At 39.4% G+C, this 27536-nt stretch overlaps 1 protein-coding gene across 2 annotated transcripts in view; it reads left to right on the top strand.

Moving 5' to 3' along the window:
• Nucleotides 1-15582: 15582 nt before the first annotated feature.
• The window catches only part of NFKB1 (nuclear factor kappa B subunit 1), a 119371-nt gene continuing 107417 nt past the window's right edge, over nt 15583-27536 (top strand). For both annotated transcript variants that reach the window (XM_025921381.2, XM_025921380.2), the window contains exon 1: nt 15583-15716. The gene's annotated coding sequence lies outside the window, so the exon portion shown is untranslated. The remainder of the gene's footprint in view (nt 15717-27536) is intronic.

The following is a 27536-nucleotide window of genomic DNA, read 5'->3' as shown; positions in this document are numbered from 1 at the left end:
ATGAATAAAATAGACACTCCAGAAATCGACCCACACACATAGAGACAATTGATTTTTGACAAGCTGTGAAAGCAACTCAGTGGAGAAAAAGCAGTCTTTTTCATAAACAATTCTGGAGAATTGGATACCCATACATTAATAAAAGAAAAAAAGGACTTCAATCCATATTTTGTACCACTATATGTCAAACTTAACTCAAAAGGTATCATAGCTCTAAATTTAAACTTCAAATTACAAAAGTTCTACAAGAAAACATAGAAAATCTTTGTGAGTTCGAATTAGGCAACGAGTTCTTGGATACAATGCTGAAACCACAATGTAGTAAAAAAAAAATTTTCATAAATTAGACTTCATCAAACCTTCTGCTCTTCAAAAGAGGATGAAAAGACAAGCTTTACAGACTAGAAGAAAATATTTGAAAATCATATATGTGATAAAAGACTTCTATCCAGAATATGAAACTAATTCTCAAATTCAATAAGAAAACAACCTACTAAAAATGGACAAAATGTTTGAACATACATTTCATCAAATGGCAAATAAGCACATGAAAAGATACTTGTTACCATTAGACATTAGGGTAATGCAAAGTAAGTCACAGTGAGATATCACACCATACATACCAATTAGAGTGATTAAAATTAAAAAGACCATCCATACCAAATGTGGCAAGGATATGATGGAACTAGAGCTCTTGTAAGCTGCTGGTAGGAATATAACATAATATAACTTCTTTGGGAGAACAGATTGCTGTTTCTTAAAAAGTTATACATATGCTGACCATATGCTCCAGCCATTTCACTCCTGGGCATTTACCCATGAAAAAAGAAAATATATGTCCATACAAACAGTTCTACAGAAATGTTTTAGCAATTTTATTTGTATAACCCCAAACTGTAAACAACCCAAAGTGTATCAACAGAAGAATGCATCAATAAGTTGTGGTATATCTATACAACAGAATCCTACCCAACTACAAAAGGAATGTACTGCTGAGACACAGAACAACACGGATGAATTTCAGGATGATCATGCTGAATGAAAGAAGCACAGTAAAAAAGAGTACATACTGAATGATTCCATGTATTTATAACTCCAGGAAATGCCAACTAATGTATAGTGACAGAAAGCAGATCGGTGGTTGCTTAGCAATGCAGGAGTGAAAATGAGGGTCTACAGAAGGCCATGAAGAAACTTTCAGGGGTGATATATATTGTCACTACTTTGATTGTGGTGATGGTTTCATGGTATATACACATAACAAAACTTATCAAATTGTATACTTCATGTGTGGCTTATTGAATTATAATTCAATAAAGCCATTTAAAAAGAATGTGTGCATGACTCAATTCTGTCCAGTGAGAATCAAAGAAAAGGTTGCTGACAGTTTCTGGGAAAGTTTTTTGATCTTAAAAGAGCCCTAAGAAGTCAGTTTCTCTCTCTCTCTTTCTCCCTGTCTCTCCTTCTCTCTCTCTCTCTCTCTCTCTCTCCCTGTCTTTGTCTCTGCCTTTCTGTCTCAGTATGAAAGAAAGAATGTATGTGTAAGGTTTATAGGTACTACAATATAGGCAATATCAGATGTTATACCCTCCCATTATTTCTTTTCCTTCTTTTTTTTTTTTAACATTTTTTTTCAACGTTTATTTATTTTTGGGACAGAGAGAGACAGAGCATGAACGGGGGAGGGGCAGAGAGAGAGGGAGACACAGAATCGGAAACAGGCTCCAGGCTCTGAGCCATCAGCCCAGAGCCCGACGCGGGGCTCGAACTCACGGACCGCGAGATCGTGACCAGGCTGAAGTCGGACGCTTAACCGACTGCGCCACCCAGGCGCCCCTCTTTTCCTTCTTTTAACTACAGCACTCCATTTTTCCCCTAGCAAACAACCTCTCTGGTACTCAGGTCATGTCCTTCAGTTGAGACTCTCTTTGTTACTAAGACTAGAGGTATGATTCAAAGGGCATTATGAGATGATGGGCAACTGAGCACAGGTCCCTGAAGCTCCCCTCACAGCCCCCTCTCAATTACATCTCCAAACAAGAAAAAAGTTGGAGCAGGTAAGTGGGGGTACCTTGGTGGGTCACCTGAGGTCATGGATTCCAAGGTCTCCTAAAGGAAAGACACACCCTCACTCTCCTTTGTTTGGGGCATGCCTAAAACAAAGTTCTGAATTTCATGGTTCTTAGTGAAAGCTAGTCCTGGGAAACATTAACATTAACACCTTCATTCAAGAGTTACATATATTTATTTATGTGTTTATTTGCTTGGTTGGTTGGTTTTTTGTGGGTGTGAGATTGATCTAATCCAGACAGATAATATGGAGAAGAGCTGTACCCTTGAGATTAGTTGCTCCTGGACCCTGAGGCTAGGAAAGAGTCCTCATTTGCACCCAGGGATATCTGGGAGAGGAAAGACTTCCTTCCAGAGCTTCAGCTGGATGTTGATGATTGTCAGTTGCTTCACTACCAGCCCACAAGAGCGGAAACTTTCCCCCTCACAAATTTGCCACTGCATAAAAGACCCTAACTACTTGACCTGTACTTATAGGTCAGTGTATACAAAGTCTGAGGTCTGAGCAGGAAATGGAAAATAACTACTTGCCCTAGTAGTACCAATAAGCCAGAGAGTAAAACCAAGATAAACACTTCAAACAGGTGTTTCACTGAAATATAACTGTTGGCAGAGTCAGATGAAAACTTTTTAAAACAGTAATAAAGTCACTCAAGAAGATATAACTTAAATTTAAGAGGTTAACAGTTATATCTATGAAAGATGCTGTAACTAGAGGGAAAAAAAATCTATCCTTTACAAAACATGTAATAACTCCCTGTGTTTCTCAGCACTTCATGATTGAGATAACTAAAAGGAAATAACTAATTGAAATACTACATAACATCTTTTAAAAATTAATGCATTGCTGAAGTTGAGTGAAAGTCAGAAATTCATACATTCTCAAAACTAAAAGCAGGAATGAACAGCTGAGAAATTTCCTTTCTAGGCCTTGTCATTGAGTAAAAAGAGAAAAAAAAACTCTCCTGGGAATTCATAACCACTCACACTATATGTGGAGGTCAAAAACAGGGAGTAGTGAATTTAATTTAAGGTATTCCCAAGTTAATCATGTACCCAAAGTATAGGCAAAAAGAAATGTAAATATTCTTTGGAGTGCTCAGTTTGAAGCTTCAAGGAATTTCCAAAGATACAGTTTCAAAAAATGTAAACATTTTGTTATTTTAAACCCAGTTGCTAGATTTAAATAGCAAATGAGATGTGGTTAAAGAAAGAATCAGTGACCTGGAAGATGAATCTGAAGAGAGAATTAGTAAACTGGATGATAAATGTAAAGAAATTATCCAGAATGCACGAGAAGATATAAAGAGATGTTAAGAGATATTGAGACATAAATAACTTTATAATGGTGTTTATAATATTACTAGTAGTTATAACTAGCACATCCTTAATTAAAATTTCTGAAGAAGAGATGGAAAAAATGGAGGAGAGGCAATATTGGAAAACATAATAGATTAAGATTATTCCAGAATTGCCCGAAGATATTAAATTCTGAGATCCAGAAAGTCCTATTTAAAAGGCAATATAGGGGCGCCTGGGTGGCGCAGTCGGTTAAGCGTCCGACTTCAGCCAGGTCACCATCTCGCGGTCCGTGAGTTCGAGCCCCGCGTCAGGCTCTGGGCTGATGGCTCGGAGCCTGGAGCCTGTTTCTGATTCTGTGTCTCCCTCTCTCTCTGCCCCTCCCCCGTTCATGCTCTGTCTCTCTCTGTCCCAAAAAAATAAGTAAACGTTAAAAAATAAAAATAAATAAAAAAAAAATAAAAGGCAATATAATCCAAGTAGGACATATAAAAGTAGAGCACATTTACATTCATCACAAGGAAATCAGAAAAAAAGAAAAGAAAAAGAAAAGAAAAAAATATCAGGAAAGCAGCAATTAGGCTGATCCAGGCTGACTTTTTTTTAAAAGCAACAATGAATATTAAAGAGAGTACAATGAAATCCTTAATATGTGAAGAGAAAGTAACTCCTAATCTAGAATTACATATTCAATGAAACAATTTCTTAAGACAATGACAACCAATGACACTTAAAGAAATTCTAAAGTATAACATTTGCTACTTGAATATAGCCAGATTGCACAATGAGAAGAAAAAGTGATTCAAACTGACGGTGTTACTAACTTAGATGTCACTGTACTTCTATCGCAGAGGTTGAAGGGCTGGTGTTGCTATTTTCTAAAGTGATGTTTGAGCACAGACTTGAAGGACATGAGGGAGTGAACCATAAAGATCATTTCGAGCATGGAAGACAGCATATACATAAGGTCTGGGGTCAGTGTGGGGAGTATGCTTAGTGTGTTCAAGGAGCAACAATGACATCTTTCCTGGGAGAGAGAAAGCCACCAGCAGAGTGGTAGGAGATGAAATCAGAGTCATTAAACAACCACATTATGAAGAGCCTTTTTAGATCATTGTAAGGACTTTGGTATTGTTCTGAGTGATTGAGGAAGTCATTGGAAGATTTTGAACTGAGAAGTTACTTGATCTGACCAGGTGGATGAAATGTTTAGAAACGATTTAGGTTCAAAACCCCCAAAATTATTCTTCCATGGACTAATGTAATCTTGTACTTACGAGACTTTGTACTGATCTAGTTTGTTATAAGTATAGAATTTAAGAGGGAGTAGATAGCACACATGTCTTTTAGGGTATATTCTCTTCCCTATTTATAATCTCCATCTAACAGGCTTTTAAAAGGAACTGGATTACAGAATATTTAAGGTCACACTTAAATAATGATGCTTCCAAGAATTATACCATTCTATGCCCAACAGCTTCTCCTTGTCTCTGTCAGGATTAGTTAATTAGCTAAGAAGGGGTCTGTGTGTACCACTATAAACTGACCAGTTAAATTCTTTTTTTATAATAGTGACTTTGGATTTACATTATGTTCTAGATACTCTGGATTTGCTCCTCCAGATCCCCTCTCTATGTCTCTCCATCCTGCTTTGTATCTCTGGCTTCCATTTGGGTCCTCTTAATGGGAAACACTAGAGATGTGACTTAGGGAGAGAGGTTGGGTAGTATCTTCTATGGGCTCCTTCCCTGCCATGTGGTGAGCTATCCGTGGCCCTTTTCTCCAGTGAAGTGCCCAGCTCTTTTCTAAAACCCTTTTCTTACAGCTACGAGCCCTTTCCTGGTGCTAGGTAACCATTCTCTCGCCTTGATCTTGAAAGCCTAGTAGTGGTAAAGTCTCCCTGTTCTTGTTATCCCTGGGATGCTTTACCATCCCTCATTGGTTTCCCTTAACTTTGTCCCACCTCCGTCAATAATTCCTTCATAAAATTCTCCTTAATGACTCTGTTAAGGTACCATTTGTTTTCTGTCCTCACTCAGACTGACACACAGAGTAAGTTCAATCAGTTATATTTATCAACTTGGGTTTTCTTTTTATAAGCTTTACTTTTTTTAATTTTACGATGTCATATTTGAAAGTTTACATTTCTCATATTAAAAAATAACTAAATATGGACTCAACAATGATTTATTCAGTATAATACAATTCAATACAATGAGCTAAATGCAATGCCCTATGTACTAAAGAGGCAAATAAGAGAAGGATCTTAGGCAACTTTAGAGGTTGGTAAAGACTCCACTGAGAAGGTCAGTAGGACTTGGCCACCTCACTACTCCTTTCAACTCAGGAACTGTGGGTCTCACTGCATGACAGCCTCAAGATAACCAGGGTTAGCTGCTCCCACAGTGTCAGTCCAAACTTTCTTCAGGGCTCCCTTGCTTCAGCAGAGCTAATGGCATCTGCCTGCAACTGTGTGGGCATGCACACACATGCACACACATTTAAACTCAGAGAAGTTTGGCTGTAAGGATTATGTACGTGCTGTTAAAACAATTTGTTTACACGAAACGACTAATTTTAAAGCACACTGAATTGAAAGTTTTAAAAAACTGTTGAAACAGGGAAATGGTCAGTAGATAAGCAGCATTGTTTGAATTTGCACTTTAACAAGTCCTGATGATGCTTTCTATAAAAGTCTTGCTACCAATATGATGACTGGAGATCTATTATAATGGATATTATTATTACAATGAGTTCTGCCATATTCCTATGAAATCATGACTTCTGAATAGCTTTGACATCTAGATATGGAAACTTTCAGGAAATAGAAGCATCCTTCGTAAAAAAAAAATGGAATACTCATTAACCAGTCTGATTTTACTCAAACCAATTTTGTTGGTTTCATGTAGCCTCAGCACTCACCCTAGTTCACTGGGGACTGAGGTGTTCTGGACAAAGCACTTTCTGTACTAGACTCTTCTGCACCAGAATAGTCCTGCGCAAACTCGGATGAGTTGGTTTTCTAGCTCTGTCTCTTCATGCAAATCGATAGAGGATATCTATTGTAGGATGAGTTGTGTCCTGACCAAAATGCACATGCTGAATTCTGAACCCACAACAGCTCAAAATGTCACTATATTTGGAGACATAGTCTTTAAAGAACTAATTAAGTTAAAATGAGGTTATTGGAGTAGTCCCTAATCCACTATGACCGGTATCCTTATAAAAAAAAAAAAAGAGAGATTGGGACACAGATCACTGAGGGACCCATGTGAAGACACAGGGAGAAGACAGTTGTCTACAAGCCAAGGAAAGAAACTTTGGAAAGTATTAACAAAGCTGACACCTTGTTCTTGGACTCATAGCCTACAGAATGATGAGAAAAATTAATTACCACTCAGCCTGTGATATTTTATTATGGCAGCCCTAACAAACTACTATACCCCTTAATAGCTATTCTTGGTTTTAGTTTAGTGCGTTTCAGCTGGTGATTGGGGTCTAACCTCCTCCTAAGCTTCTCTTCTCTTCACTCCCCTCAACACTTGTCACACAGGAAGATTTGTTCCCACCCTCTAATCCCTTCACCTAAACTGTGACCTCCACACATCCCACTTCTCTTTTCTTCTGGCACCTTGCCCCCTTCATTAATCCTCTTTCTCTTATTAACTCTACTAACTCACTAAACTATCTTTCAACCCTTCCAAACTTCCTTTAACCCTGGCACTCCATGAATGTTAGTCAAATAAATGAAGAATCACACTGATTTCTCTTTCTTTCCTTCTTCTCGCTCCAAAATCTGTGAGATTCTTTTGCATTTACTGCCTTCTCCTCTCCATTTCCCACTCACATTTCACCCCCTACAATCTGGTTCTTGTCTCTCATCATTATAATGAAACGATTCCGTAAGGTAACCTAAGACCACAGCCACTGCTATTAGCACCTTTTTGAGAATAAAGTTTCCTTTTCTTTCAAACAGAGTGAGCAGGGTGAGCAGAATACAGACTGGTTTCTTTCCTTAGCTACACAACCATCTCATATAGCCATGCTCGGAATTTCATAATTTCCAAATTCAGTTATCTTATCTCATCCTCACTTTTCAGAACTGACTTCAGTATTTGACACTATGGAGCACTCTGATCCTGGAAGCTCTCTCTTCTCTGGTTTTCCAGGCCTGTCTTCCTGCTTTTGATGGCACCTTAGGCATCCTTAAGCATCTCCTGCCCCCACCCCTCCCAGGGGTGCTCCTGTGCTCCCTGGCATGTACCTGAGCTAGCTGTCGCTCTCGCTCTCTCTCTCTCTCTCTCTCTCTCTCTGTCTCTCTCTCTCTCTCTCTCTCTCTCTCTCTCTCTCACACACACACACACACACACACACACACACACACACTCACACACAGTCATCAATCCCAGAAATAATTAGTCCTCAAATTTCTGTCTTTGGTCTTCTCTTCCAACTCTCTTTGGTCACTAACATTTTAGAAATACTCTCATGATAACCACCACATCTCTGCAGTTCTCTCTTGATTTAGGGCCCCAATTCTATGTCTCTCTGAGTCAGGCTTGAATTCCCATTTGAGCATTAGTCACTTTCACATGGAGATTTCACTGGGTGTATCATACTTAACATATCTAAAACTGAATGTCTCCTATTCCCATAGATTCTTTCCAGGTGTGATGTTACTATTCCAATCACCCAGATTAAAAAAACTCAGAGCTGACTCTCCCTCTCCCTCTCACTTGAACTGCACATATAATCTGTAAACATGTCCTATTGGTCCTATCTTTTAAAAATCTCTTAAATTCTTCTCCTTTTCATTTCATTCGATAAATAGTTTAGTGTAGAGGTTAAGATCATGGGTGCTGGAGGCAAATCAACTGGATTCAAATCCAGGCTCCCCTGCCACATACTAGTTATGGAACCTTAGAACAGTTTTATTTGACTTCTCATCTGTAAAAATAGGAATAATAGCAACCTATCTTATATGATTGTTTGAGAATTAAATAGGTTATTGTGTGTGTAGCAATTCTTAATTATTTGCTCACTCAACCTGGTTCCTCTTTCTGAACACCCAGCCACACTGCATGTCCTGGGTCCCTTACATCTAAGTGGGGCCATGGAATGTGAGAAGAAGTATTGTGTCACTTTCAATTAAAGGTGGTTAGGGGCGCCTGGATGGCTCAGTCGGTTGGGCATCCGACTTTGTCTCAGGGCATGATCTTGCGGTCCGTGAGTTCGAGCCCCGCATCGGGCTCTGGGCTGACAGCTCAGAGCCTGGAACCTGTTTCGGATTCTGTGTCTCCCTCTCTCTCTGACCCTCCCTTGCTCATGCTCTGTCTCTCTCTGTCTCAAAAATAAATAAATGTCAAAAAAAAAAATTAAAAATAAATAAATAAATAAAGGTGGTTAAAGACCTACATTTCCTATGCTCTCTCTCCTGTTTTTGAGGCAACATTGGAAGCAACACGTAACAGTGTTGAAGTCAGATGATGGAAAAGTTCTGAATCTCTGGAGAATAGCTGCCCAGGTGAGACACCCAACCACAAGCTTCTTGCAGTGAATTTTGTGTGGAAGAGAAGTAAACTTTAAAACTTTTATTGTGTTAAGTCACGGAAATTTAGGGTTTTTTTTTAATAGCTGCTAGTATTATTTATTCCAAACATCATACAAGTACACTGGAAACAATGTCACAAATACTAAGTACTCAATAAATGATAGAGATTACTATTTCTACTACCACTATATTAGCTTGAGTCCAAATCATCTTTCACTTAGATTATAAAAAGATCACATAAAATGTCAGCTCTTTCTGGCCTGAGTAGTTCACTTATTTAGGACATACTTTGCTATAAAAGTCTTTTTTTTTGAAGGCTTTGTTTTGCCCAGTTATACGGTTGGTAAATTCCAGAAGGATTATTGTCTAGAAGCAGCAAAAGATTATTATTTTGTGATCTCTATAAAGAGGACAACAATAGATATTCCATTCCTTCTTTACTGCCTCAAGGACAAATGCAAATGATGCCAGGAGTTTCAGACCTTCACAAATTGCAACTTCTTTCCCCGCCACCTGCATCTCAGCCCCCTGCATGTAGATGTCACGTTGACTTAAATTCAAATCCTGGCTGTCCCACATCCTCTCCTTCCTGAGTCTCCCCATGTATAGGATATGCTTTTATGGCCAATTCTTTGGTGAAACAATATGTACTTCCCCTGTTTCCATCAGGCCCTTAGTTTACCTTTTTTAAGAATAGTCTTTTTGAACATTTCTTTATTATGTATGGAACATATTTTAAGTGCTATGAATGTGCTTTAGAGAGTTGATAGACAAAAAAGGTCAGCAGATCAGTGTCTGGGAATAAATCTAGATTTTTTTAATATTAATTATTACAACATGCAATTCTCTTTTAGGAAGTGAGAGTCTTTTTTTTTTTTTTTTTTTACAAACTGTGTTTTAAATTCAGACTTCATGCCTTTAAATCTCACCCTCTCCCCAATCTGTTTTTTTTTTCATCAATTCACCATCATATCTTTTTTTCATATTTTTTTCATTTAAAAACATTATTTGAGAGAGAGACAGACAGAGAGAGAGAGAGTACAAGCTTGGGAGAGGGGTAGAGGGAGAGAGAGAAGGAGAAAGAAAGAATCCCAGTCCAGCACAGGGCTCAACCCCATGAACCATGAGATCATGACCTCAGCCAAAATCAAGAGTTAGACGTTCAACCGACTGAGCCACCCAGGCACCCCCACCATCATATCTTATCCACTATTCCAACATCCACTAAATGCTACCTTCTTCATCAAGTTTTTCCTCTGAAAAAAAATAGTATTAATAATAACAGCCAACATAAATATGAATTTTCTGAGCATCCAGCATGCATCTCATTTGACCCTTACAATACCAGCATGAGGTGGGTATAATTATCATCCTGTCTTACAGGTGAGGAAAAGGAGGCTTAGAACACTGATGTTCCTTTTCCAGGGTCACACAGCTACCCAGGGCAGCACAAGAGTGAATGATTTTCTGGGAAGGACACAACCAAGCACGGCTTGACATTTGAATGTAGCACCTGACTCCACAGCCCAAAAGTATAAGCACCAGGCAATACTGCGAGCATCGTGGTATTTCTCCCTACCTACACCTATGTACTTGATACACCTCCATGAAAACATTCACCATACTCGTCTTATACTATCATTTCAAGCACTCCTTTGTGAACTCTTTGAAGGCAGTTATGGCAGTACATAAATACCCATTGGAACGGATAGAAAAGTTGCTAGTGTCTGTAAGACCAGTGACATTCCTCTTTTAATATTGTAATTTTTAAATTTTATTACTTTTTTAGAATTATGGCACTTTTTTTTTTTTTTTTTTTTTTAAGTAAACTCTATGGCCCAGCTTGGGGCTTCAACTCATGACTCAGAGATCAAGAGTCACACGCTCTACCAACTGAATCAGTCAGGCCCCCCAGTGATAGTCTTCTTTTAAATGTATTGCTGTCTCTATTTCAGTGTGTCTTCATTGCCAAGGGCATAAAATTCTGGATTCCTTATATAATCTTAAGAGGAAGATGATTTTCTTTGTCCTCTCAGGTTGGTTTTGCTCTTAGTGAAATAATCCATTGTACAAATTACTTTTGTCCTGGCTATTCCAAACGGGGTCATTCCTCCTTGCTTCACCTTATGAGTAGAGATTATATCTTCTTTTTGTTTTGTAACCACTTATATAGGCGAATGAGTGTCCCTTCAATAAGACTTGCTAACTGTGCAAGCACAGGACAGAACATGGCAGGCACTTTAATGGTGGTGAAATGAAATACTCCACTATCAGTAGAGAAAGATATTGCAAGGGTGAGTGTAAGCCCACTGTATGTCAACAGTGCAAGTGTTTATGCCCTTTAAACCTATAAGAAAATTAATTTCAGGTCTTTTTTCTTAGGATAAATGCTTACATTTGCACAGGATTTACATTCTTAATCTCCCCCTTGGTCTCTAGAACTTTGTGAGGTAGAATGGTTTATATTATAATGTAATATATATGTTATTGTTGTGTTTATACATCTTAGTCTGCTAACGTGGGCAGCTATAACAAAATACCACAAACTGGATGGCTTATAAACAACAAAAATATATTTCTCACACATGGGGACGCTAAAAGTCCTAGAACAGAGTGCCAGCATGGTCTGGTGAGGACTTTCTTCCAGGTTGCAGACTTTTCATTGTATTCACACATGGCAGAAGGGAGGCGCTAGGTCTCTGTAGTGTCTCTGTCTTTTTATCAACAACATCCAGAAGAATTTAATAATTTCTTCAGTTGTGATATATTTTTTAATATCCCTGAATGAATTGAAGGATAGGAAGTGGGGAGTCTAGCTTTTGTGGTGCTAAAGCTGCGTATTTGCTTTAGGAATCGGTTTATGGATGCCAAAGCATCTGCTTCTGGCACAACTTGTTCTGCAAGTCATTATAATAGCTTTCAAATAATTTGTTGATTTTTTTTTGGCTGGGGTGTGTCTTGTCTGACTGACACAGCTGTCACTGGTCAATTGATGGCCTTTTTGTGCCTCTGTTGACATGGAGGAGCGTGTGTACTCCTCAATGATTTCCCCATCAAAGCGATAGTCACTGGATGATGTACAGTCTCAATAGGTGGAAAAATTGTCCATGCTGTTAAGTTATTTCTGGGCTGTTCACCCAGGGTATTAAAGGATCTGACAAAGGATACGAATCAACAGCCAGATGAAGAGATACAGAGGCTAAGGAATGGGGAAAGGGAAAGAGCTCCCATGCCCTCTCCAGGCACGCCATTCTTCTCCCACCAACCTGGAGCCCCTGGAGTCCCTTGGAAGGGCACTCATCTAATCACGAGAACTATTCGCCTCCCCAAGGCCCCACCTCTTAATACCATTACTTTGGGGATTAGGATTTCAACATAAGAACATTCTAACTTTTGGACTATAGCAATACGACACATAAATGTAAAACATTATATAAAGCTCTTATATGGCACTATTTATAATATAAGCCGTAAATGTTATGTGTGCTGTACAGGTGGAGAAACTGAAGTTCATGCAAACTATTACTTGGCAAAAGTTGTATAGATAATTCAAGGCAAGCCGAGGACTCCACCTCAAGTCTGATTTCAAGTCTAGTGAAACCTTTCCATTTCATCTTGGCTCCCATAACCCAGAGCTGTGATTTGGATGTTTCTAAGCATGTTGAGGTAGCTTCCTGACCTGAAGAAAGTTATGCCCTTTATAGAAATACATTAATACCTGTTGTATCAGCAAGGTGGGTCTTAAGAGCTTGCAAGACTCAGACATACAGATCTGCATTTGTGAATTCCCTTCACACACTGTATAATTTCTCATTGCCAGTGCACACACCATACAGATCTCAACTTCAAAATTCTCTGGACACCAACATTTCCAATACTCAGCTTCATGAGAAGGGAAATTCATGTGATTTCGAAGACTTAATGACAAACATAGTACAACTTGCCCTTGCCAACAATTTTGATGTGTGAAATTCCACATTTAGGCATTTTTTCTTTGTAGCCTAACAATGGCAAATGCCCTCTGACACCTTAGGGTAGATGAATTTGTAAGAAACATTCCCTAAAGCAGGTATGTACAGGATGTAGAGAAAGTGTTGAGAAACAAAGCAGGGATATAGGAAGATCAACCGTTGAGCCAAAAAAGAGCAAACTGGGAGATTTACAGTTTTGCTTACTGTAACGCACTGATTTGTGTCCCCCTAAAAGATAATGTTAAAGTCCTAACCCCAGGTACTTATGAACACAACCTTATTTGGGCATAGGGTCTTTACTAGTGTAATCAATTTAAGATGAAGTCATATTGGATTGGGGTGAGCTCTAAATTCGATGACTGGTGTCTGGATAGGAGAAAGGAGAAAAAGATTTGGATATAAAGACACAGAGGAGACACAGAGAAGAAGGCCATGTGAAGACAGAGATAGATATGGGGGTGATGCCACTAAAAGCCAAGGAATGCTAAGGATTGTGGGAGGCTCTGGAAGCTAGCAAGAGGCAAAGAAAGATTCTTCCCTAGAGCCTTCAAAGGGAGCATGTCAATAACTTGATCTCTGACTTCTGGCCTCCAGAACTGTAAGAGAATAATTTTCCATTATTTTAAACTACCCAGTTTGTGGTAATTTGTTACAGCAGCCTCAGGAGACTAATATACCTGCTTAACACCTCATCCTCTATTTCCAGTGTATTCTGTGACAAAATTTCGAATTTGATCTTTGATTTAATCCTTTTCAATTAAATAATGTTCTTTAATTTTTGTTCTGATACATCATCCTGGCTGTCCCCATCTTTTCTTGCCCCCTTGGCTCTGCTCTTCTAACAAGCCTGCCTATACATTCTTTTATCAATGGGCTACCCTCCTCCTCCCCCACAGCGCACACACCCCTACACCAAGAGTGTGAATGCTCCTATCTGCCCCCTACAAGAAAACTACTCCCCTAACACTTTATTGTTTTCATGAGGTTTGCACTCTTTTTACTCATGTTAGTGGCAAAAATCATTTTACATTACACTAAATATCAACCTACTAAAATATAATATTGGCACAATTTCTAATAATGTCTTAAAAATAACATGGAGTTTCTTAAAAGTCATTGTCTTTAGTCTTTACAAATTCCCCGGATTCCAGTTGTTCAAACAACCTGTGGGAGCTAAATGAAATCGCTTGAAGGTAGATTGTTGGATGATCCCAGAGTCACTGTACAGACTCACCCCAAAGCCAATCACAGGGATCTCTACTCCTTTGCCAAACACTCCACCGAGAACATTCTTATAGCCTTGGGGAGGGAAGGGAGGGAGGAAAGGGGGCTGGGAGTGGGCGTGAAAACAATGGCCAACTTGCAAGGGCAATCAAATGCCCTAGCAACACTGCCTGGTGATTGCGTGATTACTAAGGTTTTAAAGTTAAATTTACGCAGTTGTCACTAGGTCAGTGGTGACTCCCCAGCCCTTGCCTAGCCCAGTGCGTGGCTTGTAAAACCCAAAAGCTAGCGAATGGTGGTCACAGCGGGGCTTAAAGGTTCTAGTAGTGGTCCCTCCAGAAAAAAAGAGAACAACTCCCTTCCCCCCGGGAACAATATTTCGTGATGAGCTGTGAACCAAAACTATTGCTACCACCATCGCTATAATTCTATCCACGGTAATTATCATAAAGGCCTGAGGACACCCTGCAGATAAAAGTTCTGAATAACTGTCATGACCAGGAGATTGAAGACCTCACCAAAAACCAGGTGTTCAGAATCCCCTGGACGGAAGTCAGTTATGACATCGCAATCCCAGTTTACTCTGTGAAGCGATTTCAGTGGAAATGAGACAACTCAAAAGGAATACATAGATGGGATTTATTTTTACACACAGCGTGCTTGGCTCCAGGCCGCCCCATCATCCCCTCCAGATGCTTGGGCCTGTCTTTAGGGGCTCTGGACCGCCAGACTCCAACGGCCTCGCAGCCGCCGCCGCCGCCGCCGCGCCGCCTGCTTCCCGGGACAATTCGGCCCGGCAGTCTCTTCCAGGGGGCGTCCCGGTCGGCTGTAGTCCTCGGGGCTTCGGGAGCGCCCGCCCGGGAGCGGGAGCCCCGCAGGGCACCCTGGCGTCCGGGCTGCCGAACGCGCGCCCCTAGTCTTGCGCCCCGTAGCGGCCCCGAGGGGCGGGAGCCGAGCTGGGCGGCGAGGCCGGGCCGGGGGCGCACGGCGCCCCCAGAAGTGCGGGCTTCCCCCACCCCCGGCGGCGACCCCACCTCCCGCCCCCGCTGCGTGCGCGCGGGTGTCCGTCTGTCTGTCTTCTCTCTCGACGTCAGTGGGAATTTCCAGCCAGGAAGTGAGAGAGTGAGCGAGAGAGAAAGAGAGAGAAGTGCACCAGCGAGCCGGGGCAGGAAGAGGAGGTTTCGCCACCGGAGCGGCCCGGCGACGCGCTGACAGCTTCCCCTGCCCTTCCCGTCGATCGGGCCTCTCGCCGCCGCCGCCGCCGCCGCCGCCCTCGGCCTGCGCCCCGCCGCCGGCCCCGCTCCGAGAGCCCCAGCGCAGCCCAGGCCGGAGCCGCCGCGGCCGGGAAGGCGGCACCGCCGCGGCCCGGCCACCGCGCGCCCTGCGCTTGCCTCCGCCCGCGCTGCGGACATGGCGCGGCGCTGACTGTGGCCCGGCCCGGCGAGACCGCGCGCCCGCTCGCCCGGACCCGACCCGCCCCGCACGGGACCCGCTCCGGCCCCGGCCGGCCGCCGCCTCTTCCTTCCCCAGCCCGCAGGCCCTCGCCTCCCGGGAGGGGAGCCCACAGGCGCAAGGAGGCCGAGCGCGGACTCGCCACCAGGGTAAGCCGAACTCGGGCAAGTGGGGGCCACGCCGGGGACTTGTGGCCCGAGCCCCGCCACCTACCCGCCCCGCACCCCCTAGCCCTGCTCAGACTTCCTCATTCCTGCGCTAACCGCTGGGCTAGACCGGACGCAGGACCAGGTTGACAGGAGTTGAGAGGCACATGGGATTGGCGACAGGGGCGAAAGGCACATCTGGACTTCGCAGGGGCCGGCTGGCCAGAGGGCCGCGGCTGCCCGGGCCGCCCTGTCTCCCCGCGTCCCAGCGCCGGGCGGGAACGGGAAGCAGGGGGGAACTCTTGCAAACTTTTTTAAAATCATCACCCCCACCCCTACCCCCTCCTTGGCGGGTGGGTTGGGGGTTGAGGTGCGCTTTGGAGAGGGGAAGGTGGTTGGTGCAGTGCTGAACCAGATTTCACCTAAGGGCGGTCCATGAAATGAAAGCAGAAGTGTATGTCAGTCCTCTTGACTGGGAAAGCCCTCCCCAGCACCCCCCCCCCCCCAATTGAATAAAACAGCCTTATTCCTTCATCCCCTACTTCAAAAAGAAGCCTCTGCTTCAAACGCACACCCCAACCAGGACATAATATATTCACCTACTATAGGATCTGTACCTTACTTTTCAAAAAATAAGGAGGCCCTGGTACTGACCCTACAGGGCCTGGCATCTGAGAAAAGAAATTACCTACTTAGAGCACTTTTTAGACACCGATTATGTAAAACACTTGGACATCGGCACCGGAGCACCGGGTGTCGTGCATGACCTCCAAAACAAAAATGATGATATAAACAAAGCCTAGCCTAAACACAAGTTTTCCTATAGTCTTTACAAATAGATACCAATGGAGATGTTTGCCCTGATTTATTGGTCTGTAGTGAAACCTAAATGGGACTTGATGACACAGTATTTGATTATCAAGATTTAAGACATTTTCATGGACTTTGTTAAGTAGGGTGTTTCAGCACTGCAGCTTATTAAATAACTATATTTAACTTAAAGATATTGTTATAAAGCCCATAATCTGAGAAAATGACTGTAGTATTACTAAAACATTTAATAACTCTGGCATACAAATGTTCTGTCAACTGGTGATCTTTGGTAAACCCTGAAGCTTGGGATTAAGATGTTCAGTGCTTATTTTTTTATAGCAAAGCATCTCAATTGAATATTCTTGAGTAATTTAAATTGCATAGTGTTTGTTAAAACTAAAAGGGAATCTTGATTAAAATAAAGTTCTTAGCTGAAGTATGTTGTTTTCCTAATTTTAATATTATGCTTTCTAGAGGTGAATCCTTTTACTGTTTGATGCAGTAAAGAAATTATGTAAATAATTTAAAGCAAAGTATTTTTTGAGCTTATGAACTTGGGAAGACAGGAAATACAAAGATTTGTTTCCTGTAGCATTTTACATTTATCGTGTAATTAAATTGCTAAGGGGAGCTAAACATGTATCATAAACGGAAACATGAAATCTCCTGAAACTACTCATCCATATTAATATACCTGCAACTCCTCAATGCCCTCTGGAGCTTGTTTAGATAAAATGTCTTCCTGGGCCACAGCCTACTGGACAAATGTGAACACAAAGAAAGGCTCATTATGTGTAGATTTAATGCTGGCACTGAAATACTGCTTGCTGTGAATAGTAAATCACTTCTAATGTGTTTGAAAGACTTTTTAAAGGAAATGCTATAATCCAATTAGGGCTTGGTGGGTTTGAAAATTAGGGTTTGAAAATCTGTTGTCTTTGTTTTCAAATTTCAGTTTGATCTAATGTTCAGCAGTTGTCATTCAGATGGGCTGAATAAACACCCTGTTTTTCAAATCGAGTTAGTAAATACTGGAGTATGTATACAAAAATAGTCCTTCCCCTTTGTAAGCACTGCTTTGATCTTTGTACTTCCTTCTTACTTCTGCCTCTTAAGCCCATCTGTGATGACTGAGTTGCCGATGGTAAACGCTCAGTCTGAAATAGGCAGAATTTTAGGTTTAGTGATCATATTTCTCGTATTTCTCTTGTCATGTTCCTTGGAACAAACTGAGGCTGGTTTAAGAAACTGGTATTTAGGCAGGTTGTTTTTACTACTGCTTTCAAACTTTCAGATAATTGATGAAATTACTGCCTTGACTTTCAGGGATGGCTCATTGTGGTAGATAGAAGATCTAGATAAGAAATCACAGGCTGCTGGAATCTTGGACTATCATTCAATCAGCAAGATCTTATTTTTTACCTAATTTATGAGAGGTATTCCCCCTGTTCAGAAGAGGTGAAAGTTCTGGCTTCTGGGGGGAAGTGGTTACTTCATAACCTTCAATTAGTTTGAACTTGGGAGAAGTCAGAACAGTATTGATGTTTTAAAATAATAAGTTTGAAAAATATGAGTTTTCGTATGGATTTTTGATAAAGTAGTCAAAATATCATCTTTTTCTTCATCAGAACTTCTTCGTAGATGTGCTGTTCTGAGCATAGAGATAACTGCAGTATAAAGTGTATCTGGAAATGCAGAATAGTTTAACCGACAGAATAAACATTCACATTACGCTCTTCAAGACTTCAGATTGAACAGGAGTCACATTAGCAGGAATGGATGTGTTGGAATCAATGGCTGTACAAAATTTCTCATTAATTTTCTTTTAGTACGGAGATTGATTGGTTTTCTGTTTATAGTATGAATCATCTATGGTGGCGTGATTGTTCTACGTTGTAAGAACAGAAGAAGGAAGAGAAGGAAAAAAAGAAATTTAGTGTTAGAGGACATTTTGAAACGTTCTCCTCTACGTCTACATTTGTGTCGGGTCAGAGCTAATTGACAACTGCTTCTTGGAGACCAGTAAACCACACTGAAGCGATTTATGCTGCTTCCTGAGAATTGATTCTCATTCGCACTCTTGCACCTCCCACAAATAACTGAACTCACCTGTAGTTGTCTCAGAGGTGAGCAGGTAAACCATCAGAAGCATATGCACCCGTATGAATTGACCCTGTCACTCCTTAGAACCCCAACGAGTTGACCATGTCACTCCTTAGAAGACCTTGAGGATTTTTAAGAACTAGAGGCATTCAGTCTTAAGAAGGAATGTTTGGACTTGTGGCACAGTTCTACAAGTTAGTTTGGCTCCTTGACCTTTGTTTTAAACAATAAAGATTAATATTTGAAACCACATAGTTTGGTAGAGTTAATAGAGTAACATAACTGAGACTCCTGTCTTTGTAATATTTCATTAATGAGTATCTAGTGCCTCGCTCTTAAATGAAAAAAAAAAAAAAAGCATTCTTTCCATGATGATAAACTTGCTTTATACTTTTGGTCTCTGCTGTATTAAGAGAGGGTGTTCCTGGGTGCAAATTAATGTCCTGTCTTTCCTATTTCACCTGAGGCTGATAGACCTTCCCTTGAAAATCAGCTAATTGTTTAGAAAATAACTTGTGAAATAGTGTTTGATTGCTTCACTACAAATAATTTAAAGCCTAACAGTTTTACACAAAAGTAATAAAAGATGTGATTTGTTAAAGATTATAGAATCCTCAAGAGTAAAGTATGAATGAAAATATTTGTTTAGAGTATTATTCATAAAAATATCATTGTATTTTAAATTTTAAAAAGAAATCAATTATTCTCCTCATTTTTCTGTAATAACTAATAGATTTAATTATTAGTAGTACAAGTTTCATCTCCTTTAATTTGTTGCCTATTTTTGCAATTAGAATAACAAAATGGATAGTTTAATTCCCCATTACAGACTGGCTTATTACTTTTTATTTATAGTTCACCATTGGGTCAAAAATCTTATAACCAGGTTTTATTCTGGCCCGTACTTTCAATAGATATTAATAAGTTCAAACTATTTATAGACTCCATTTCTTTAAATGGTGAAAAGAGATTCTGACTGGTGGAGCTTTAAAGAAGAAAGTAAGATTCTGTATGGCTTATTAAGAGGCTAATTATTTTTTTAAAAAGAATAGAAAGGAAAAAATAATAGGAAAAGAGCTATCTGAAAGAATCAAAATCCTATAGTTCCAGCTGAAAAGAAAACATATCTAATTTATACTGACAAAGGCCTGTCCGGCATTCAGCATTGTGCTTGTTGGCACATAGTAGGTAATCCGTAACAATTTTTTAGTGAATGAATGACATACGTTTTATTTTGTTTTGTTCAAAAGTAGGGCAACTGTTTTCTGCAAGGAACAAAAATTGCACTATTTTGCCTTATCTTCTGGGAAGAAAGAACCCCAAAACTAATTCTTGCTTCCTAAATACTATATTCTTATCTAAGGAGCACTTGAAATTTACTAGGACAAATAATTTGTTAAAAAGTATCCATCGCCTTCCAAAAGGAAAGCATTTCATTCTGAAAGATGAGTATATGAACTGGGGGAAAAATGGCTTTTAGTTTCCAAATTTTAAAGGCACTTCTGAAACAAGGTAATAAAGTAATTGAAATGATAAAAGATGCTTATGCATGTAAAAAATGTAACTTTTTGGCTACTCTAGAATTTCTCTGAGCTCCACTGAAACTGTAATTTCAATATTAGTATCTCCAAAGAAAGAAACAATGCTATACACACTGCTTTGTAATCCAGAGATTGTTAAGGCCTATTGAAATTAATCAATTAAAAAGTAAAAAAATGTGTTAAGCTATCCAGAATTAAATACTTACCACATATAAAAAATTGGGGGCGGGGAAAGTTACTAGCTGGAAAACCTTTAAGAATGAGGAGGCAGTTAGCAAGGTTTACTGTATTTTCCACTTTAATACTTTAATGATTTTGCAACACTGTAAAACCCAGGACCTCATTGTGTCAGGGTTTTGTTGATTATTTTTCTCTTGTAGCATTTTCAGAAAACTGTCCTTGAAACTCTAAATCTAATCAGCTATTCTGTATGAGACAGTATTTATGAAATGTACCTTCCAGACTAGGAAAGGGCACAAGGCCAACACTTCACAGTTCTGGTGTCCTGACCCCAGGGAGAGTTAGAGCCATTTTATTGGAAATTGCTGATTGCAGTCCACTCTGCTTTGCTGCCCACTTAATTCTGGTTTTGACACTGACCTCTCTTTGAACACTTACAAACATACATTCAGGCTTTAAAAATTAATTTTAAAAATTATTTACAAATATATGTATAATCAGTCATTTTTATTGTTGCCAACAAACTAAGGAAGGAAGAAGCTAAATGTTTACTTATATAACAAGTGCACTGTAAAGCTGTCATTGTTGAACAAAGTACTCATAGTCTGAGTGCCTGGGTGGCTCAGTTGGTTAAGCGTCTGACTCTTGGCTTCGGCTCAGGTTATGATCTCACAGTTTGTGATTTCAAGCCCTGCATTTGGCTCTGTGCTGGCAGCGCAGAGCCTGCTTGGAATTCTCTCTCTCTCCTCTCTCTCTCTCTCTCTCTCTCTGCCCCTCCCCCACTCATGCTGTCTCTGTCTCTCTCAAAATAAATACATACTTTAAAGAAACAAAAGTACTCACAGTGAATGGCAGCAGAGTTTGTTAGTTTAAATAATAAAATAATCCAAGTACTTTTCCTGTAGCTTCCCTGCGAGAAGTCTCTGTGGGAGGGATGAATTCTACTGTGTTGTATTATATAATCGGCTCAGTCTACATCTTCTGGGCGTGAAGAGAAGCATAAACAAAAACACAAAACTGTAATATTGTCCTCTTTATTAGTCAAAAATCTGTGGACAATTCATACACTCTATACTGGAAAATAAAGCTATGGATTTTTTGTAGGTTTGAGGCTCTTGATGTATGAGTATTTGTAGGTGAGATTTTCTTGTTTGTAAAAAATACAAAACCTGCATAAAGTTAAGCATGCCTCTATAGAAAGCATTTAGCATTAAAAAAATTCGATTGCTGTAATAAATGGCAGTCATTTATAAAAATTATTTGTTACTCATTATTGTTTATCATGTGATTTGGACTGAACATATTACACTGTCTTTCAATGTCGGGACATACCTTTCCCTCCAGAAGTCAGCTTTATCTCCAGAAATCAATTCTAACATATATCAAGCATGAAAGAAGAAAAATTAAAAGTGATGACAGAGTCCATAGTCAGTCTACCAATTTATTGGTTCTGTGCCCACGCCTGCAATTCAAAGAGTGCAAATAAATTACTTAATTGTCTTAGAAAATATGCCTTCCAAGATAAGAATTTTAGGAATGATGAGAATGACTCTTTTTTTAACGTTAACATGAATTCCTGACTCATGCTTTATTGATACTGGAAGGGTTTCTTTGTCTAGCAGTTCTTAACTTAGGTATAGGTTTATTTTTTAGGATTTAACCATTTATTCGTGTTTGATCATTAAGACTTGATTTATAAACTTCAGTGTTTTGTTTTTTGTTTTTTTTTAAACAGGGACTAAGAATGGTCGTGAGGTTGAAGGAAAAGAATCCCTTACAATTTATAGCATCTTGTATAATGCTGTCTAAATAATACAAGCACCTTTATGACTTATAAAGTTAAAATAGGAGGCGCCTGGGTAGCTCAGTTGGTTAAGCGTCCAACTCTTGATTTTGGCTCAGGTCACCATCTCACAGTTTGTGAGATCGAGCCCTGCCTCCGGCTCTGCCCTGTCAGCACAGAGCCTGCTTAGGATTCTCTCTCTCCTCCCTCCCTCTCTTCCTTTCTCTCTGCCCCCTCCCTCCTCATTTTCTAAATACATTTTCAAAATACATTTTCTAAAATAATGTTAAAATAAAGGTGATGTGGAAGGATAAGAGTATGAATGGTTTTTTATACAGAGGAAATCTAAGGTAGAAAGGAGCATGAAGAAAGTAAAGAATAAAAATTAAATTAAACTTAATGTTTTTAGTTCTCTTGGATATTGAGGAAAGTACTTAAGGGAATGCAAAAAACTACTGGTCTATATAAAATTAAAATTTAATATAAAATCTAGACAGTAGAAAGATTACTTTTAAAAATGTATTCACAATGCTAATTTCAAGCCAACCAGGAAGACTGGGAAAATACTTTTTGTTGGAGAGAAATTAGCAGGAGCCAAAAACATAGCCAATCTCATACCATAACCATTTATTTCACCTATTTATTATGCTGTTAATACATAGTAAGGGATGTAAGTTAAATACTTAACGTGTGTGTGTGTGTTTAACCTGTGAGTCTTAGAAATTTGGTCAAAATGAAGAATAATGAAAGCATAAGTAAAGTTTAGCAGGAAAGTCCTCCATAAAATTAGGTCCTGATTTTTATTTGTGACTTGAAGATGAACAGGATAAATTCTGTGTATCAGGAGGGGAGGGTCATAATGAAAAGAGAGAGAGATTGAAAAGAACTTTTCAATAGGCATTTCACTGTGGATTATCCTATTTTTGATTAATTGAAAACAATGGTTATCTCCCCCTTATTCTGAAAAAAATTTTAGAAGTCAGTTGTGATTAAGCAAACTTCAGTACACCTGGGAAATTAAAGTCAAAAGCATGGTATTTAGCAATTAAATGTATTTCCTTGCTTTCATGCCATAACATAGCATTCTTTTAATAAAATATCTTTATGGTTTCTTCCATGTGTTTACCGAATTTCCCATTTTAGACACTGAACCAAATTTAAACACACCTTAGAACATTTAATATTTCCTATTTTAAAACAGTACCTTAGGAGTCGCTGACCCTGATGTTCTTTTTTATGATGGACAGGGAAAGTATCCCATTTCTCTTAGAAGGTCTACTATAATAGCCAAATAGGAATTAGTCCACGTTGTTGAGAGTAGTTCAGTCCTGTGTTGAAATAGATGGATGATTTGGGGAGCAGTTGTGCTATAATTACTAAATACTTGTTAAACTGATGGAATCCAGTCATTCAAGGAAACCATAGAAACAATAATTTTATTGCCGAGTCACTTAAGTATATTCACATAGATACCCCCATCAGTATCCCAGTATCAAATCTATCGTCATCCTCATCCACCAAATTGCTACCTTTCCCCCACATTAAGCAATGCACTTGTTAGCCCGCTATGGCCCATTCAGTAGGTTCCCATGCCAGAAATCTAGGAACCTATTCTATATGCATACTTATCTCTTCCAATCACCAAGTTCTATTAATTCAGCCTCCTGCTCACCTCCAGAATCCATCCTTTCCTTATTGAATTTCTAGCTTTCATTTTTATGTTGCCTCCTAATTGTCTCCTTCTGTTCCATCTTTCATTCCAACATAAAGGTCAGCTTTCTAAAGTGCAAGTCTGATGATATCACAGTCTTTATGTTTCTGAAATGAATCTCCGTTGTCTTCACAAGCTGATTCCTGCACAGCTCACCTCCCACCCTTGCTCCTCACCCATCCTCTATTTCTCAAATCATCCACATCAATTTTCAGTTCCCTATCCACTGTGTTTTCACACTTTGAATGTCTCTGCCTGCACCCTCCCTGTGTGAGGAGCGCCCTTCCCTTCCTGGCCAACTAATCAACCTTCAGGCATGGTTCAGGCTTCGCCAATTTTCTCTCTATCCTCTATCCATTTTCTCTGATCTCCGCATAATAATGTGCTCTCAGTCCATGTTCTGACTTCTTATGTTTCCTAGACAGAAAATATCTTGAGGGCAGGGATTTTATGTTACTTCGCATGTACATAATAAGTTTGCTAAATGAGTAAGTAAATAACTAGACAGAATGTCAGCAGATACTGACTAGGTAGCTGTTGATTAAGCTGTGTGGCTCTGGGCAAATTAATTAATTTTTCTGTGTTTCATTTTCTCTCTGTGAAAAAATGAGAGGGTTAGGCTAAATGACCATCTACTTCTAAAATTATTTGTTTCTTTGGTATAATAGTATTATTCGGAAGACTTCAGATTTTCTTGCCTTATTGAGATAGGTCAACTTAAGGAAAATACATGTGAGAAAGTACAAAGACAATTTTTTCTTTTTTTTAACTTAGAGAGAGGGAGCATGCACGAGCAGGGGAGGGGCAGAGGAAAGAGAGAGAATCTCAAGCAGGTTCCACGCTCAGCATGGAGCCCAACATGAGGCTCAATCTCATGACCCTGGGATCACGACCTGAGCCGAAATCAAGAATCATATGCCCAACTGACTGAGCCACCCAGGTGTCCCTATTATTGATTGTCATTGTGGTAATATGAGGAACTGTTTATTTTTGGATTATGAGTTATCATATATGGTCTTAGTCTAGTTTCTTTTTGACATCAGGTGCTTCTGGGGTTACCTCTTTTCATTATAAATTAATGTCTGCTATGAACTTACATTCATATTTCTCCAAAGAAGTTGAAGGCAAGCTTGATACAGAAATTGTATATAAAGTTCAGTATTTTAATTCTGAATGGGTTCAAGTTCTCACTGATTATAACTTTATTTGCAGAAGGGAAAAAGGGGAGTGGTAGTAATGTAAGCTCAATCCTCATCTGTCAGAACAAGAACATAATGTCTAAAATCAATAATTTAAGGAAAAAGGTATAAACATAGTATTTGGAGACATGAAAAGAACCCCAGGAAAACCAAAAAGAGAAAGTTAAGAATGTAAAAAAGTCAGTCATTCTGAAAAGCGGGATTGGAGAAGAGGAGATGTGGGGTAGGGGAATCTGCTTTTTTTTATATAAGCTTTTCTGCCCTTACATAGTTGGATTTCTTTTTTAACCATTAATTCATTTGAATATATGTTGGGTCCTTTCCATATGCCGGGTTCTAGGTACTAGGAATACTGAACAAGACAGAAGTCCATAATTTCATGGAGCTTAGATCATGTATTTTCAGTTTAAAACATTTTCTCTTACATCAGCCTTTTTTTTTTTTCAACGTTTATTTCTTTTTGGGACAGAGAGAGACAGAGCATGAACGGGGGAGGGGCAGAGAGAGAGGGAGACCCAGAATCGGAAACAGGCTCCAGGCTCCGAGCCATCAGCCCAGAGCCTGATGCGGGGCTCGAACTCACGGACCGCGAGATCGTGACCTGGCTGAAGTCGGACGCTTAACTGACTGCGCCACCCAGGCGCCCCTACATCAGCCTTTTTAACATTGGAGAATCACATGACTAAAAGATGGCATTAATCATAAGAGTACAGCTTTAATGATTTACTTCAAAGTGAATACATTTAACTTAGGTGGTGCTCTAGAAAGAACGTTACCAGCATCCCAAAAGCCCTATTTCTGCCCCTTCATGGTCAGGACCCCTACCCTTCACTCTCATTTAAAGGGTTTCAATTAATGACTTTTAGATTATATGCATGTTGATTCCATGAGTCCACGTATGAATTCATCCACATACAATTGAGAATTGACTGAATGAATTCATTACTCCAAGGTGCTAACAATGAGCTTCACACAAGTAAGAACTGTGGTACAGTTAAAAGCCCTAACTAAGGTCAGTTCATTTCAGACTGTAATCACTAAACAAAATATGTTAGTAAATATATAAACCAAATCACATTTGATATTAATATGTCATTTATGAGTTTGAGTGAATATCTTGTTTATTGCCCAGCAGTCAAGGTCACTGACAAAGAGATGTGGGAGAAAGGAGTATTCACATCAGACCTTATCAGACATGGAGGAGAATGTAGTTCACTTTTTTCTTCCTGCTCACTTTATACATTGGCATCTGCATAAATTGAAGGATTTATCTGTGTGAGTGGTCAGTGTGGAAACGGCTTCATAACTAGATTCCAGGACTGAAAGGTCCCTGTATGAGGCCTGATTTTGATGCTTGCAGATCACATTTGTGTGTGGGTAATTGGAAGGTCATTGTTGTGCTCATTTCTTCAAGGAAACCCTTTTCTCCCTCCAGGGCAATTGTCACCTCATCCAGAGAACCAAGTGTTGCTGGTTCACGTAATTAGTCCTTTCCATTTAAAACATAAAGGATGCACTTTTATCAGCATTTGGGGATAAATAAAAATGAAGTCCAAACTGAAGTTGTCATATTCAAATTTAAGAGAACTTGATCAGTTTCTCTATATCTGGTCAAAATATTAATCTCTAATTCATAATTCTTGAGGTCTATTTCCTTTTCAACCTGAAAGTACAAATACTCCAAAATGGTACATAAGACGAAGATCAGACATGAAATTAAAATTTGGTTGCACTCCATTTTTTAAGTTAAGACTTAATTTTTTTTAGAGAAGTTTAAGGTTCACAGCAAAATTGAGGGTAAGGTACAAGAGATTTCCCATATACCCTTGCTCCTATACAAGCAGAGTCTCCCCATTATCAATATCTCCTTTCAGAGTGGTACATTTGTTACAAGGGATGAACCTACATTCACACATTGCAAGCACCCAAAGTCCATAGTTTATATATGGTTCATTCTTGGTGTTGTGTGTTCTGTGGGTTTGGGCAAATGTATAATGACATGTATCCATCATTATGGTTTCATACAAGAGTATTTTCACTGCCCTAAAAATCCCCTATCTTCCACCTATCCATCCCTCATCCCCTACCCCCACCATCATCCTCTATTTTTAGAAAAGAAATCTGTAATAAGTCAAATCCTTTTCTGATGCCACCTGAATGAAAGACCTCATACTTTGAGTAAATGTATTGAATTGGTTTTTATATGGAAATGGAAGGCAGCAGTAGCTCATGAGTGACTTCAGTTATAACATGTAAGGTTTTATCTAATATACTGTAATCTTTAGAGAAGTTCTCTAGCTATACAAATTTACATTCACCATATTTATCCTACTATGCTATTAATAAAAAGCAATTTTACTTAGAATGGAATCTGACATTTAATATATATGAACTCAATTATGATTAGAAAATGTCTAAAACATCTTTTTGATCCTATAAATTTCAGTCATCTAGATTAAGAAAACAAGCATAGGCAAAGATTTGATACTTATG

Source organism: Puma concolor, chromosome B1 (assembly GCF_028749965.1).
Source record: "Puma concolor isolate L17-30 chromosome B1, mPumCon1.1.hap2, whole genome shotgun sequence".
Lineage (NCBI taxonomy): Eukaryota > Metazoa > Chordata > Mammalia > Carnivora > Felidae > Puma > Puma concolor.
Note: the sequence above shows the minus strand (reverse complement) of the source record. Positions and strands in the feature narration are given on the sequence as shown.